A 12,735-nucleotide genomic window follows, 5' to 3' on the forward strand; every position below is an offset into this window, starting at 1 on the left:
TTCATGCCAGCAATCTCTTTGTGCCCTATGGGTTACGGAGCATTCCGCTCTTTTACACCAAGGCTTTTCAGTGCCCTCCCTAAATGAATGAGATTAGCTGAATCAATTCATTGATTTAAAGGGCAACTTAAAACACATTTATATTCAGGAAAAGATTTATAACTTGCCTTGATATTCTGACCTTTCTTTCAGTTTACCCTCAGGATGATTGATATACGTTGGTATCACAGATTGTTATTTGTTCATAATTTTCTTGTAGTATTTTGTATTTTTCTACAAGGGAGAATCAAAAAGTAAATGCAGTTTAATACTGGTAATTGTAACCAGATGAATATAGTAGCTGTAGCACTTGTCCACATGGTCTCTCTGCAGGTTGATGCACTTCTTGTATTGTTATACTGACTTTCTCATTCCTTGGGAGAAGAAGCTTTTCAACTGCTCCCAAATCTCGGTCTGTAGCACTTCTTCAACCTCATCATCAGATATGAACCTGCAACAATGTAGGGCCTCTGTAAGCGGACCAAAGATATAATAGTTGCATGGTGCTAGATCAGGACTGTGGAAGATGTTTAAAATGCAGCTGTTGCATTGCCTCCACTGTTGTGGCCGCTGCCTGTCGACATGCATTGTCATGGAGCAGCAAGACTGTTTTTTGACAGCATTCCTCTTCCTTTATTGTGAATTGCAGGTTTTATTTTCTCTCTAAGTATAGCACTATATGTTGTACTGGTCACTGATTGCATGTGTTCCGGAAAATACGCCAGTATAGAAACCTTAATGCCCCAGAAGAAGGTCATCATAATTTTCTTGGTGGATGGCTGTTGTTTGAAATTCTTTTTTGCTTGAGAACACAGGTGTTTCCACTGAATGCTTTGTCTCTTGGTTCCCACAGCTTACAGTAATGGATCCAAGTCACATCTCTGGTGACAATCCACTCTAAAACACACAGATCTTCTTCATAACATTTCATGAATTGGGTCGCAACCTCCATACATTGTTGTTTGTGCAGATCAGTAAGCTATGTGGGTACACATCTTGTGCAAATTTTAAGGTACCCCAAGGCATCATGTATTATGGCATGTACAGATTCATAACTGATATCCAAAGCAACAGCAGGCAGTGTAATCTATTGGTCTTTTCTGATGAAGATATTCACCATGTTGATGGTTGACCACGTCATGCTTCATCAGTTACACTTGTCCTTCCTGTTATAAATCTTTCTGCTCATTCATAAACTTTTCATTGAGTCATGATGTTTGCACTTCCCTACTGAGCCAACATTCTTTGGTGAATTTCAGCGTTCAACAATGGTGCTATCCCTCAGCGGTGATTCCGTGTTCATTTGACGTTGGCTTTAACTAGACTAACGGCAGAGCTATGGACAGCAGTGCACCTGGAGCACTCAATTGCTCCTGCTCCTTCATCTTGTTCAGTGGGAGTGACCCACCCCTGGAGTACCGTTGCCCTCGCTCCCTCATGGGGCCATCTAAACTCCTTGCCTCCTATCCTCCACACTGGCTTATACCCCTGATGCCCCCCTGTTTGTTCCCAAACCATCTCTCTTGATTCTTTTCCTTTCTTTTCCTTTACTTCTCGATCCTTCACCCTTTTCTAATCTGACACTTTTTATACCTTTGTTGGCTGTAGGTGGCTTGCTTAACAACACACGTAGTGTCACAGAGGAACAGCTGAGCCAATGTCATCTGCACGTTAACAAGTGCTCAGTTCATACGGCTTTTTAGCAGCACACACCCATGAGCAACACTGTTTTTTTATTTAAAATCCTGCACGACCACAGACCCCTAGCATACAGCCCTGCAATCTCCAACTGTAATCTGTTTCTCTACAAAAGTAGTTAGAATGTGTGTTTGAAATGACCCGGAGGCTTTCCACTATATAAAACATTACTTTCAATTTCCAAATTCTTCTTTTCCACCATCATACATGTTGTTTTTCCTGCCATGACCCATGTCATCTTTTTCCTTTTCTTTAATTTCAGTAGAATCTGCTTTTCTCTCTCCACATGCTAGGGTACAATTATATTTTGTTGCGTCTTTTAAGAGAATGTCATTATAAACAAACTGGTGTCATGGGATTCTGAGTTTATTTACATATATCATAACCACGTTTTACACAGTTTGATGCATTCTTTTTATAATATAAATGGCCATGCATTTTAAAAGCTGCTAAAAGCTTATTTGCACAAAAGAAATTGCTTGAATAATTTACGCCTGGTAATGTATCTCTCACGAGCGGGATATATTTTTCTGTAATTTATCTGTCAATATAAGGCTGTGCGTTTAGGCTCAATAACAGTAATTGTCATGTCTTGACTATCCTGGAAGACAAGGTAAAATTGTTTATCAGTGTGTACTGCATGCAGGAAGTAAAACAAGGAAATTCTCAGCCATATTATTGCTTACAACTTATTAGGGTTCATTTGCATTCACTTTCATTATAGTTACGTTGTGTAGTGATGATTTGTTTACAGTACTGTGTAAAATGTACCCAAGCGAGGCTTTTAAATTAATGAACACAGCAGCTGAAGAGAATAAACTAAAAATTAAAGATCTTAATCTTGCTCTTTTAGACAGGGAAACAAAGGGACTGGGTCACTTGAAGTTTTAAATAGCCTTTGGTTAGGCAAAACCCATTCAATTAAAATGAAACAATAATTGCCTGAAATGATGCTGCTGAAAGCCTAGAAAAATTATCCACTGATATCTGAAATAGAAAGTTCATCTCCTCTGGGAAACCACAAGACCATCAGACATTCCTGACTTACCTTTTATAATTCTACCTTTCAAAGTGAGCTGCAACAACAATGCAATACAAGATACACTGCATGATATAAAACACAGAATCGGCAAGAGAGGGTGGGCTTGAAAAGACAAAAACAATCCAAGGACATATTTGCAGTATATGGTGCTTATAAAAATTATTCACCCTCCCTTGGAAGTTTTCACATTTTAATTTAAAGTATTGAATCACAGTGGATTTAATTTGGCTTATTTGACACTAATCAACAGAAAAAGACTATTTGGTGTGAAAGTGAAAGCAGATCTCTTACAAATACAAAACACAAAATAACTGATCACTTAAGTATTCACCCCCTTTAATATGAAACACCTAAATCTTCACGGTTCCAGCCTATTGGCTTTAGAAGACCATGGAGATCACTTGTCTGGGGTTTCACTTGACTGTAGTCTAAATGGAAAGTCCAGTTTGTGGTGAGTCACTATAGTGGCCTAACTTATAAAATGAAGACTGTGGCAGGCGGCTGGGGGTCAGACCCAGCCGGGACGTCATCACCTGGGAGTGCTGGCGGAGGAACTTCCAGGGGCTCCCAGAGTGCTTCCGGGTGCTCATGCAGCACTTCCGCCACACCGGGAAGTGCCACCAGAAGGACGTCAGGGTGCACCTGGAGCACATCTGGGTGAATATAAAAGGGGCCGCCTTCCTACAGTTGAGGAGCCGGAGTCGGGTGGAAGAAGGCAACACTCGGGAGTGAGGAGGAAATTCGGTCCAAGGAGGACCATTGAGAGGCCCGAGAACAGAAGGGTGATTGGTGCAGAGGCACTGTGTGTGTGTGGGACGTTTTGCTGTAAATAAACGTGTGTTTTGTGGAACTGCCGGTGTCTGTCTACCTCTCACAAGACGAAAAAACACTCCAAACAACTCTGTGAAAAGGGGACTGAAAAGCACAAGACGAGGGATGAGGACAAGAAAATATCCAAAACAATGAGTATCCCTTGGAGTCCAGTGAAAATAATCATTAGAAAATGGAAAGAGTATGGCAGAACATTAAATCTGCTAGAGCAGACCGTCCACAAAAACTGAGTGATGGTACAACAAGAAGACACGTTAGGGAGGCCACCAGGAGACCTCTGAGATCTGTGAAGGAGTTACAGGCTACAGTGACTCAGACAGCAGAGACTGTCCAGACAGCAGCTGTTGCCATGGTCTTTCACCATTCACAGCTTCATGGGTAAGTGGTAAAGAGAAAGCCACACAGAACATCTCAGCTCAGGAAGGAAGCAGGTGCTTTGTTCTGATGAGATCAAAATGAAGCTTTTTTACTATCAGACTAAACTCCATGTTTGAGCACTGCACTACACACATTACAACTACAACAACAACAATTTATTTGTTTATAGCCCAAAATCACATAAGGAATGCCTTAATGGGCTTTAACAGGCTCTCTTTTACCCCTCACTAAGAAGACAAGAAAAAAAAGAACAGCCCCCCAAACCCCCCAAAAAAAAACCCTTGTAGGTAGAGCATGCAATGGGTGTCAAAAAATGGGGCAAATACAATACACATTATCAAGAACACACCATCCCCATCATGAAGCCATGGTCGTGTCAGCATCATGGCATGGGTTTGCCTCCCTGCAGTAGGTCCTGGAAGGCTTGTGAGGGTAAAATGAATGTAACAAAATTCAGGGAAATCCTGGAGGAAAACCTGATGTAGTCTGAAAGACCCCTGAACCTTGGCAAAAGATTTGTTTTCCAGCAAGACAGGAATGGCTTGAAGACAATAATGTTAATGTCCTCAAGTGGCCGAGTCAAAGTCAAGGTTTCAGTCCAAATGAGAATTTGTAGCTGATCTTGAAAATGTCTATTCACTTACATTCCCCCACGACACCTGACAGAGCTTAATCAGTTTTGCAAAGAAATATGGAGAAAAATGGCAGTGCCTAGATGTGCAAAGCTGACAGAGACCATAGGGGCATCTGCTAATACTGACTTGGAGAGGGTAAATGCTTATGTGATCGAATATTTTGTGTTTTCGATTTGTAATTAATTTGGACAACCTTGCAGAGATCTGTTTTCACTTTGACATTACAAAATCTTTTTCTGTTGACCAAAGTCAACAACAGTCAAATTAAATTCACCGCGATTCAATGTTGTCAAGCAATAAAATGTGCAAACGTCCAAGGGGGTGAATACTTTTTATAGTCCCTGTACATTCTAGTACATCTGATCACTCTGTTAGGTAGACAGACATGAAAGGCACCATACAGCGCATCACTTTTTCCACATTTTGTTATGTTACAGCCTTATTCCAAAATGGATTAAATTCATTTTTTTCCTCAGACTTCTACACACAACACCCCATAATGACAACATGAAAAAAGTTTACTTGAGGCTTTTGCAAATTTATTTAAAATAAAAAAAATTGAGAAAGCACATGTACATAAGTATTCACAGCCTTTGCCATGAAGCTCAAAATTGAGCTCAGGTGCATCCTGTTTCCCCTGATCATCCTTGAGATGTTTCTGCAGCTTCATTGGAGTCCACCTGTGGTAAATTCAGTTGATTGGACATGATTTGGAAAGGCACACACCTGTCTATTTAAGGTCCCACAGTTGACAGTTCATGTCAGAGCACAAACCAAGCATGAAGTCAAAGGAATTGTCTGTAGACCTCAGAGACAGGATTGTCTCAAGGCAGAAATCTGGGGAAGGTTACAGAAAAATTTCTGCTACTTTGAAGGTCCCAATGAGCACAGTGGCCTCCATCATCCGTAAGTGGAAGAAGTTCGAAACCACCAAGACTCTTCCTAGAGCTGGCCGGCCATCTAAACTGAGTGATCGGGGGAGAAGGGCCTTAGTCAGGGAGGTGACCAAGAACCCGATGGTCACTCTGTCAGAGGTCCTCTGTGGAGAGAGGAGAACCTTCCAGAAGGACAACCATCTCTGCAGCAATCCACCAATCAGGCCTGTATGGTAGAGTGGCCAGACGGAAGCCACTCCTTAGTAAAAGGCACATGGCAGCCCGCCTGGAGTTTGCCAAAAGGCACCTGAAGGACTCTCAGACCATGAGAAAGAAAATTCTCTGGTCTGATGAGACAAAGATTGAACTCTTTGGTGTGAATGCCAGGCGTCACATTTGGGGGAAACCAGGCACCGCTCATCACCAGGCCAATACCATCCCTACAGTGAAGCATGGTGGTGGCAGCATCATGCTGTAGGGATGTTTTTCAGCGGCAGGGACTGGGAGACTAGTCAGGATAAAGGGAAAGATGACTGCAGCAATGTACAGAGACATCCTGAATGAAAACCTCCTCCAGAGCGCTCTTGACCTCAGACTGGGGCGACGGTTCATCTTTCAGCAGTACAACGACCCTAAGCACACAGCCAAGATATCAAAGGAGTGGCTTCAGGACAACTCTGTGAATGTCCTTGAGTGGCCCAGCCAGAGCCCAGACTTGAATCTGATTGAACATCTCTGGAGAGATCTTAAAATGGCTGTGCACCGACGCTTCCCATCCAACCTGATGGAGCTTGAGAGGTGCTGCAAAGAGGAATGGGCTAAACTGGCCAAGGATAGATGTGCCAAGCTTGTGGCATCATATTCAAAAAGACTTGAGGCTGTAATTGCTGCCAAAGGTGCATCGACAAAGTATTGAGCAAAGGCTGTGAATACTTATGTACATGGGATTTCTCAGTTTTTTTATTTTTAATAAATTTGCAAAAACCTCAAATTAACTTTTTTCACGTTGTCATTATGGGGTGTTGTGTGTAGAATTCTGAGGAAAAAAATGAATTTAATCCATTTTGGAATAAGGCTGTAACATAACAAAATGTGGAAAAAGTGATGTGCTGTGAATACTTTCCGGATGCACTGTATGATTGATTGATTGATTGATTGATTGACAGACATACAGACAGACAATATAAGGCACTGATAGAAAGTAAAAAAACAAAGGAAATTTCAGAAGTTAGAGTGGTAATCCTAAAACACAAAAAGTGTGGGTTTATATAAATTGCAAGCAACAATTCAATATTTTTAAAAAGTAAAATATCAATATCACCCCAACAGTAGGGTGACTTATTACACAGTGTAATGGCTGCTGGCAGAAATGACCTCATACAGTGTTCTCAGTCTCTGCACACTTACAGTAGATGAGTTTATTGCTGAAAATTAAGATTTAAGGTTAGGATAATCTGAATAGCAGTATCTTAGTAAATGGTATGGTATGCTTGCAATACATTTTGAAATTCATCTAGTTTAGCTCACTTGGAACTGCAGTGTCCAGCCAGAGGGTTTCCACACAGTCACCAGGTGCAGGGTGGGAGTTCAGCTGGGAGCAGTGCCAGTCTCACACAACTGACCATCATATTTGTTTGGATGGCTTATGCTAATGAAGAGAACACAGTGTGTTGAACAATAAGAAAACTGTCCAGAACAGCACATCCACCATCTGTGGAACGAAGGCTGTAATATTGGACAGGCATACAGTACTAATGGCTGTACGCACACAAGAATAATGAGAAATGGAGAAATAACTTGTACACTTACGTGCTTCTGTGTAACTTGTGTGCTTATTTGACTATTGTGTTTATATCTGTATGCTTACGTAACTCCTAAATTGAATTAAACAACTAGTGTTTCTGTGTTAATATGCCCTTACTTTGACTTTTGTTCCTGAGGCTACTCTAAACCACGTAACATATGTTTGGCCATGTGTAGAAAATGGTGAAAAACAACACATACCGAAAATATCTAAAGGTTGCCAAGCAGTTCAGATGGAGGGAATGGCACTTGTAGGTGCATGCTGAAATGTAGCATGAAAATGAATGCAGTAGTAAGTTTATAAACAGACACTTCTGTGTCAGCCTTAAAATTCTTCACGCTGGTTGTACAAATTGGTGTTACTGATGTGTGTATTACCAACTAAACTTTCACTGCATTCAATTCTTCATGTTGTGTGGCTTTTACTGTACGCTGCTTGGGAATATATGAGCGAGATTCATTTTTGTGAATCTAAAGTGTCATCCATGAGCTGTTGTGTTTTTTATGTGTATATAGGTATCTGTTTATCCACTTTAATAAAAAGATAAGTGTCTGTAAGTGTGTCGATCCGGTTGCTATGTCTCCATAATTCCAACGCATCAAAAGCATTTGTGATAATAAAATGCATTTCATTAGTCATTCCAGTAGATGGTGCACCACAAAAATTTATCCTAATGCATTTTGTTACTACATGCATTACAAAATTAATTCCAATAGATGGTGCAGTGCAAACGTTAACGCTCAGGTCTCCGTTGATTACTTAGATTTCAAGAGATAGCACAGCTAATGTGTGTGTATGTCTCTCTCTATATATTACTGAGAGAATGACAAGACAACAAAAAATATTTGAGGTCCAACCTGGCACCATGTATACTTGGATCACAATGAAAAAATCAAATAAACATTGAAAAGGTCTTTTCAGACAAGAGTTCAGAATGGAACTGGAAAAGATAGCAGAGCCTCTGGTTTTCATACCACTCAGCAGGAAGAGGCGGGTCCACGTGGATGGACACTGGAAGTGATGTCAGCAATATCCAAACTCTCAATCATATGGGATCTTATGTATAATGCCGTGTGTAGAATTTACACTAAAACATGGCGTTCGAACTAAACTGGAAATGTGAGTAATCACAAAAATATCCAGATGCATAAAACTGTATGTACACTAAGTTCCACGTATTTCCCCTTTATATATTCCAACAAACATGAAATTTAATGCATGTGCACACGTCTAACTCATCCCAGAATTTCCCAATTTGAATATGCAAATCAATAAAAACAGCCCCTTCTGTTCAGTGTTTGTGCAAAAGACAATGGCAAAATCACTTGGAAAAGAGAAGAATTTCAGCAATTGAGAAGAGAAGGCAAGGAAAAACATAGTATTTGTTGGCTTAAGTAGTGGTATAAGTAAAAAAAGAACATTTATGGTGGGGACACTCAAAAGTTCAAATTCAGAAAGTTGCACAGTGCCTGAAAGAAAAAAGAAGTGGACAGGTCTGTTTGTTCTAATTCTTTGCATTTATGTAGTGCTTTTCTCACTACTCAAACTGCATTGCAGGTTAAGGGCCTTGGTGAAGGGCCCAACAGAGCAGAGTCCCTTTTGGCATTTACGGGATTCAAACCCATTCGGTTTCAGACGATATTACAAAAGATATCCCCCGTGCGATGGTCAGGCGGTGATGGTGCTGCTGTGCCAGGTGGCTCATCAGTATTATCTGGAGTCACTCCCAGGTGTGGTGAAAGTCCACTATAGGGCTCTGCAGTTCCCCCTGGTGGCCCCCACAGAACCCAACAGAGCTGTACCAAACTTCAAGTCCCAGCATGCCTTGTGGGAATCCATGCCTTGCAGATGCCCTCTCCCACAGTCTTTCCATCCAGCTGGCATCCTGGCTGGGTAATGGCCGAGGCCGCCTGTCACAAGTGCAAATGCTTTCTATTTACATAAGCAAATTAATTCCCTGAAGGTGCCTTTATAGTGTAGTGTCGGTACCAGGCGCCACAATGGATTGATTCTCAGCTCTTTACTTTGAGGTGACTCACTATCCTTAAAAGTTCTGCTTGCCTTTTGCTGCACTAGTTGTGACTTTATGCTGTAGGAAAATAAGTAAATAAATATAGGTAAACAACATTCGATGAGGCGTTTATATAAGTAACATATACATTTTTTTCATATAAAGACCATTAAGAAACAATCACAAATGGAACTTTGCACGATACCTTGGTGAGCTGTGCAAGCCCTGCTGTTTCGTTGAAGGACATGTGTGGGGCAGATTCACTGGCAGGATGATGCCCGACCTGTTGCTGCATCCAAACAGTGCCATCTTTCACTTTTACGCCTGGTGCAGCTGCGTTGTTCTTTTGTGTAACAGGACGTTTCTTGCGGGGAGGGCTTCTGTTCTCTTTCTCCGATGTATACTGTAACCCTCATCCGCATCTGAGTTCACCTCTGTTATAGCACATCTTTATTTGAAAACTAACAGTGTCAGATCGGGGTGAATGTGACTGAGAGAATAAAACTGAATAATAAGAAAAAAAAGCTAACCTTTACAAGTACCATAAATTTACCCAAGTTATTACAGACTCAAATCAAACATATGGCTTTTATTCTATAATAGTAACAATAAGAGCAGCTCACTACTCAAAACAGTAAATCTAGAAGGCGCCCGGAATCGAACCCACAACCTCTTGATTATGAGTTGGCAGTTCTTACCACTGCACCACCCAAGCGGTCGTTTCAGCGTCGTACCCTAACACGATTTTTTTTTTCTTCGGTTATATTCTTGAATAAAAGCACATGTTTTGTTATACTTGCACCTTTTGTGAAAGTGTTTATTTGATATTTGGACTTCAGTTTTCACACATTATACACTTCATGTCAAAATTTTGTCATTAGTAGTATAACGAGAAAAAAGTTTCTATTTCAGTTATGTGTTTAACATTTCTTGCCTCGCATTTCCTGTCATCCTACATGTACATAGATCGTTGTAGACACATAACGATATATTATTTACCCTATGCAACTCCAGGCACCTCACACCCAGATAAACAAGACTTGAGCTGAGAGAAGTTTTTGTCCGAGTTGAGTTGCGGCGGCGGTGGGGATGGGACAGCAGGCTGCTTGCTGCTTGTGCTCATTGGTGCATTTGCAAAACAAAAGATGCTAAAGGAGAGGTGCAAAGGAATTTACAGTGGCCTGGGATTATGAGTTTTTCGTAGGCTTCAGAGATTCTAGTGGTAACTGAGAAGCAAATAAAATTTTATAAGACATTTATCATCCCTCTGTGAGGACAAATTCTTACCAGTCTTATAAGGTGGTTTAATAAATCTCCTGTAGTGTGAAGAAAACATTTGTTGGACCATTTAGAACTATAAGAAGACCAGAAAATATCAAAAGGGTGAGGCGGGCTGCAGAGGGGTCGGCAGCATTAAACATTTCAGACTGCACTGTTGGTTGAATTCTTGATCAAGATTTATGCCGTCACTGTGTAAAATACAAATAGCATACACATTTTTATGAATAATTTAGCTATATGACTTAACCTTTTGTACTCTGTTTATTGAATTGTTAAATGAAAAAACAAAATATATTGTACAATTTGTGACCTGACAGTATTTAGAAAAATGTATTATTAAAGGTGGGACTCATTTGAAACATGTTGTTTAAAAAATGTTATTTAATAAATAGTAAATAAATTATGTTTATTAATTTTTATTTGACAACTTTATTCCTTCTTCAGCATATACATGAGTCATGTAAATAAGTTAAGTGACCCTTTCAAAAATAATCACATCCTCGCACCACACTCCGAAATATGCTAAGCATTTACAACACCAGTGATGTACCTAAGAATTTTATTCCATTTTGAATAATAATTATTGTTTTGCTAACAACTAACCACTATGCCTGTTTCCAGACAGGTAATAGAATAATTTAAAAATATTTGTTATTTCTTGGCCTTTGTGTATTTTCAGCGCCTGTCCTCTGTGTCTGTGTGTGTGTTTGAACTTCTCTTCACCTGGAGTCACTCTCTCAAGCACACTCCATTAAAGCCTGCTTCTCAGACTCTGTCGTTTTTTTCGAGGTGCCTTTCTCACCTCCGGTCCAGTTTTATACTTGCTGTCTTTGAAGGTGACTCTCAAAGTGCGCCTTTACTCCTCATCATGTGCCTCTAACTCGCACTTTCACCAAAGCTAAACCGTCTAATCACTCAGAGAGACTGGACACACAGACCGTAGTGTTTTATTATATAGTAGATAGATATCTTTGGTTTCCACTTTTGTTTCTTTTTAGCAATATTCATGTGAGAAATATACTTTGTAAAAAGACAAAAGGCACAAGACAAAGGGTTTGGGGCGCCCGAAGGCAAACCCCGTATATAGCAGTACGCAAAAGGCATAAATTAAAACGCATGGTAAAGCACAACGACGAGACTTCATTAAATCTCAGCTGGTCTGTCCAAGATGGTGTTGTTTCCTCTTATGTGGAATTCTGGGAGGAAGAGGCTAGTCCAGGTGGTCACTCCGGAAGTGACGTCAGAGTGGGAGAGGGGTCAATCTTCCTTTCTGCTGAGAAGAAAGGAGAAGAGACAGGATTATTAGACAGTGCCCCCTCGTGTCTCGGTGGTAAATTACATTCACCTAAGCCTTTAGGTTCCTCTCCAAGCACATGTGTGTGACAACTTGAAACAAATCTTAATGTTTTTATTATATTGCTTTCATTATTAGTCTGCGCATGGCTCTGCTGTAATTATAATAATAATCCTCTTCTTGGGTCACAGGATGGTATCAGTATTCCTAAATGGGTCCTCAGATTAGTAAAGGAATTCATTCAAAATTCTTATAACTGCAACTAAATTGATTTGTTAAATCATTGTTTAGGGAAAACATTTAAGCTCAGGTATTGCATACACAGTATTTACTAATGTAGATTTGCCTTTACAGCAGACTAAAATGTTAAAAATACACTATAGTGTCATTGCATCATGCTTTTATTTTGTTACATTCACATAATGTGTTGTCCGCATCAGATTTTTAGATTTTCAAATGGTGTTAGAGAATGAGTAAAAGAAAGAAGCAGTTGGTTACTGCACGTTTCTGTCTCTTAAATGTTTTTTTTTTGTATGTGTAATAAATAGAATGGCAGGTGGCTGGAGGGTTGAATTTTGCCTGCTCACCTCTAATATGATATCAGAGTCATATTTTACTCAATTCTGACTTTCTTTGAAAACCTGCCACCATAAATAATGTTGGTCATCCATTAAAATCAATCCCTTACAAGAAAGTTAGTAGAATGTGAGGCCCTGCCGCTCAGCAGTGACCTTCTCGCTTTGTGTGTTGTGGTCTCTGTGGACTTAGAATGCCACCCTAACACTGATTGAACTTCCATTTCATTTTGTGCTGTTTAAATTGTCTGTTTCATCTGTCAAGGCTGCAT

At 40.2% G+C, this 12,735-nt stretch overlaps 1 protein-coding gene across 4 annotated transcripts in view; it reads left to right on the plus strand.

The window, feature by feature from the left end:
- Positions 1–12,735, plus strand: part of LOC114664826 (receptor-type tyrosine-protein phosphatase U-like) — a 1,094,815-nt gene that overhangs the window by 709,858 nt on the left and 372,222 nt on the right. The gene's annotated exons all lie outside the window — the stretch shown is intronic.

Source organism: Erpetoichthys calabaricus, chromosome 14 (assembly GCF_900747795.2).
Source record: "Erpetoichthys calabaricus chromosome 14, fErpCal1.3, whole genome shotgun sequence".
Classification (NCBI taxonomy): Eukaryota; Metazoa; Chordata; class Cladistia; order Polypteriformes; family Polypteridae; genus Erpetoichthys; species Erpetoichthys calabaricus.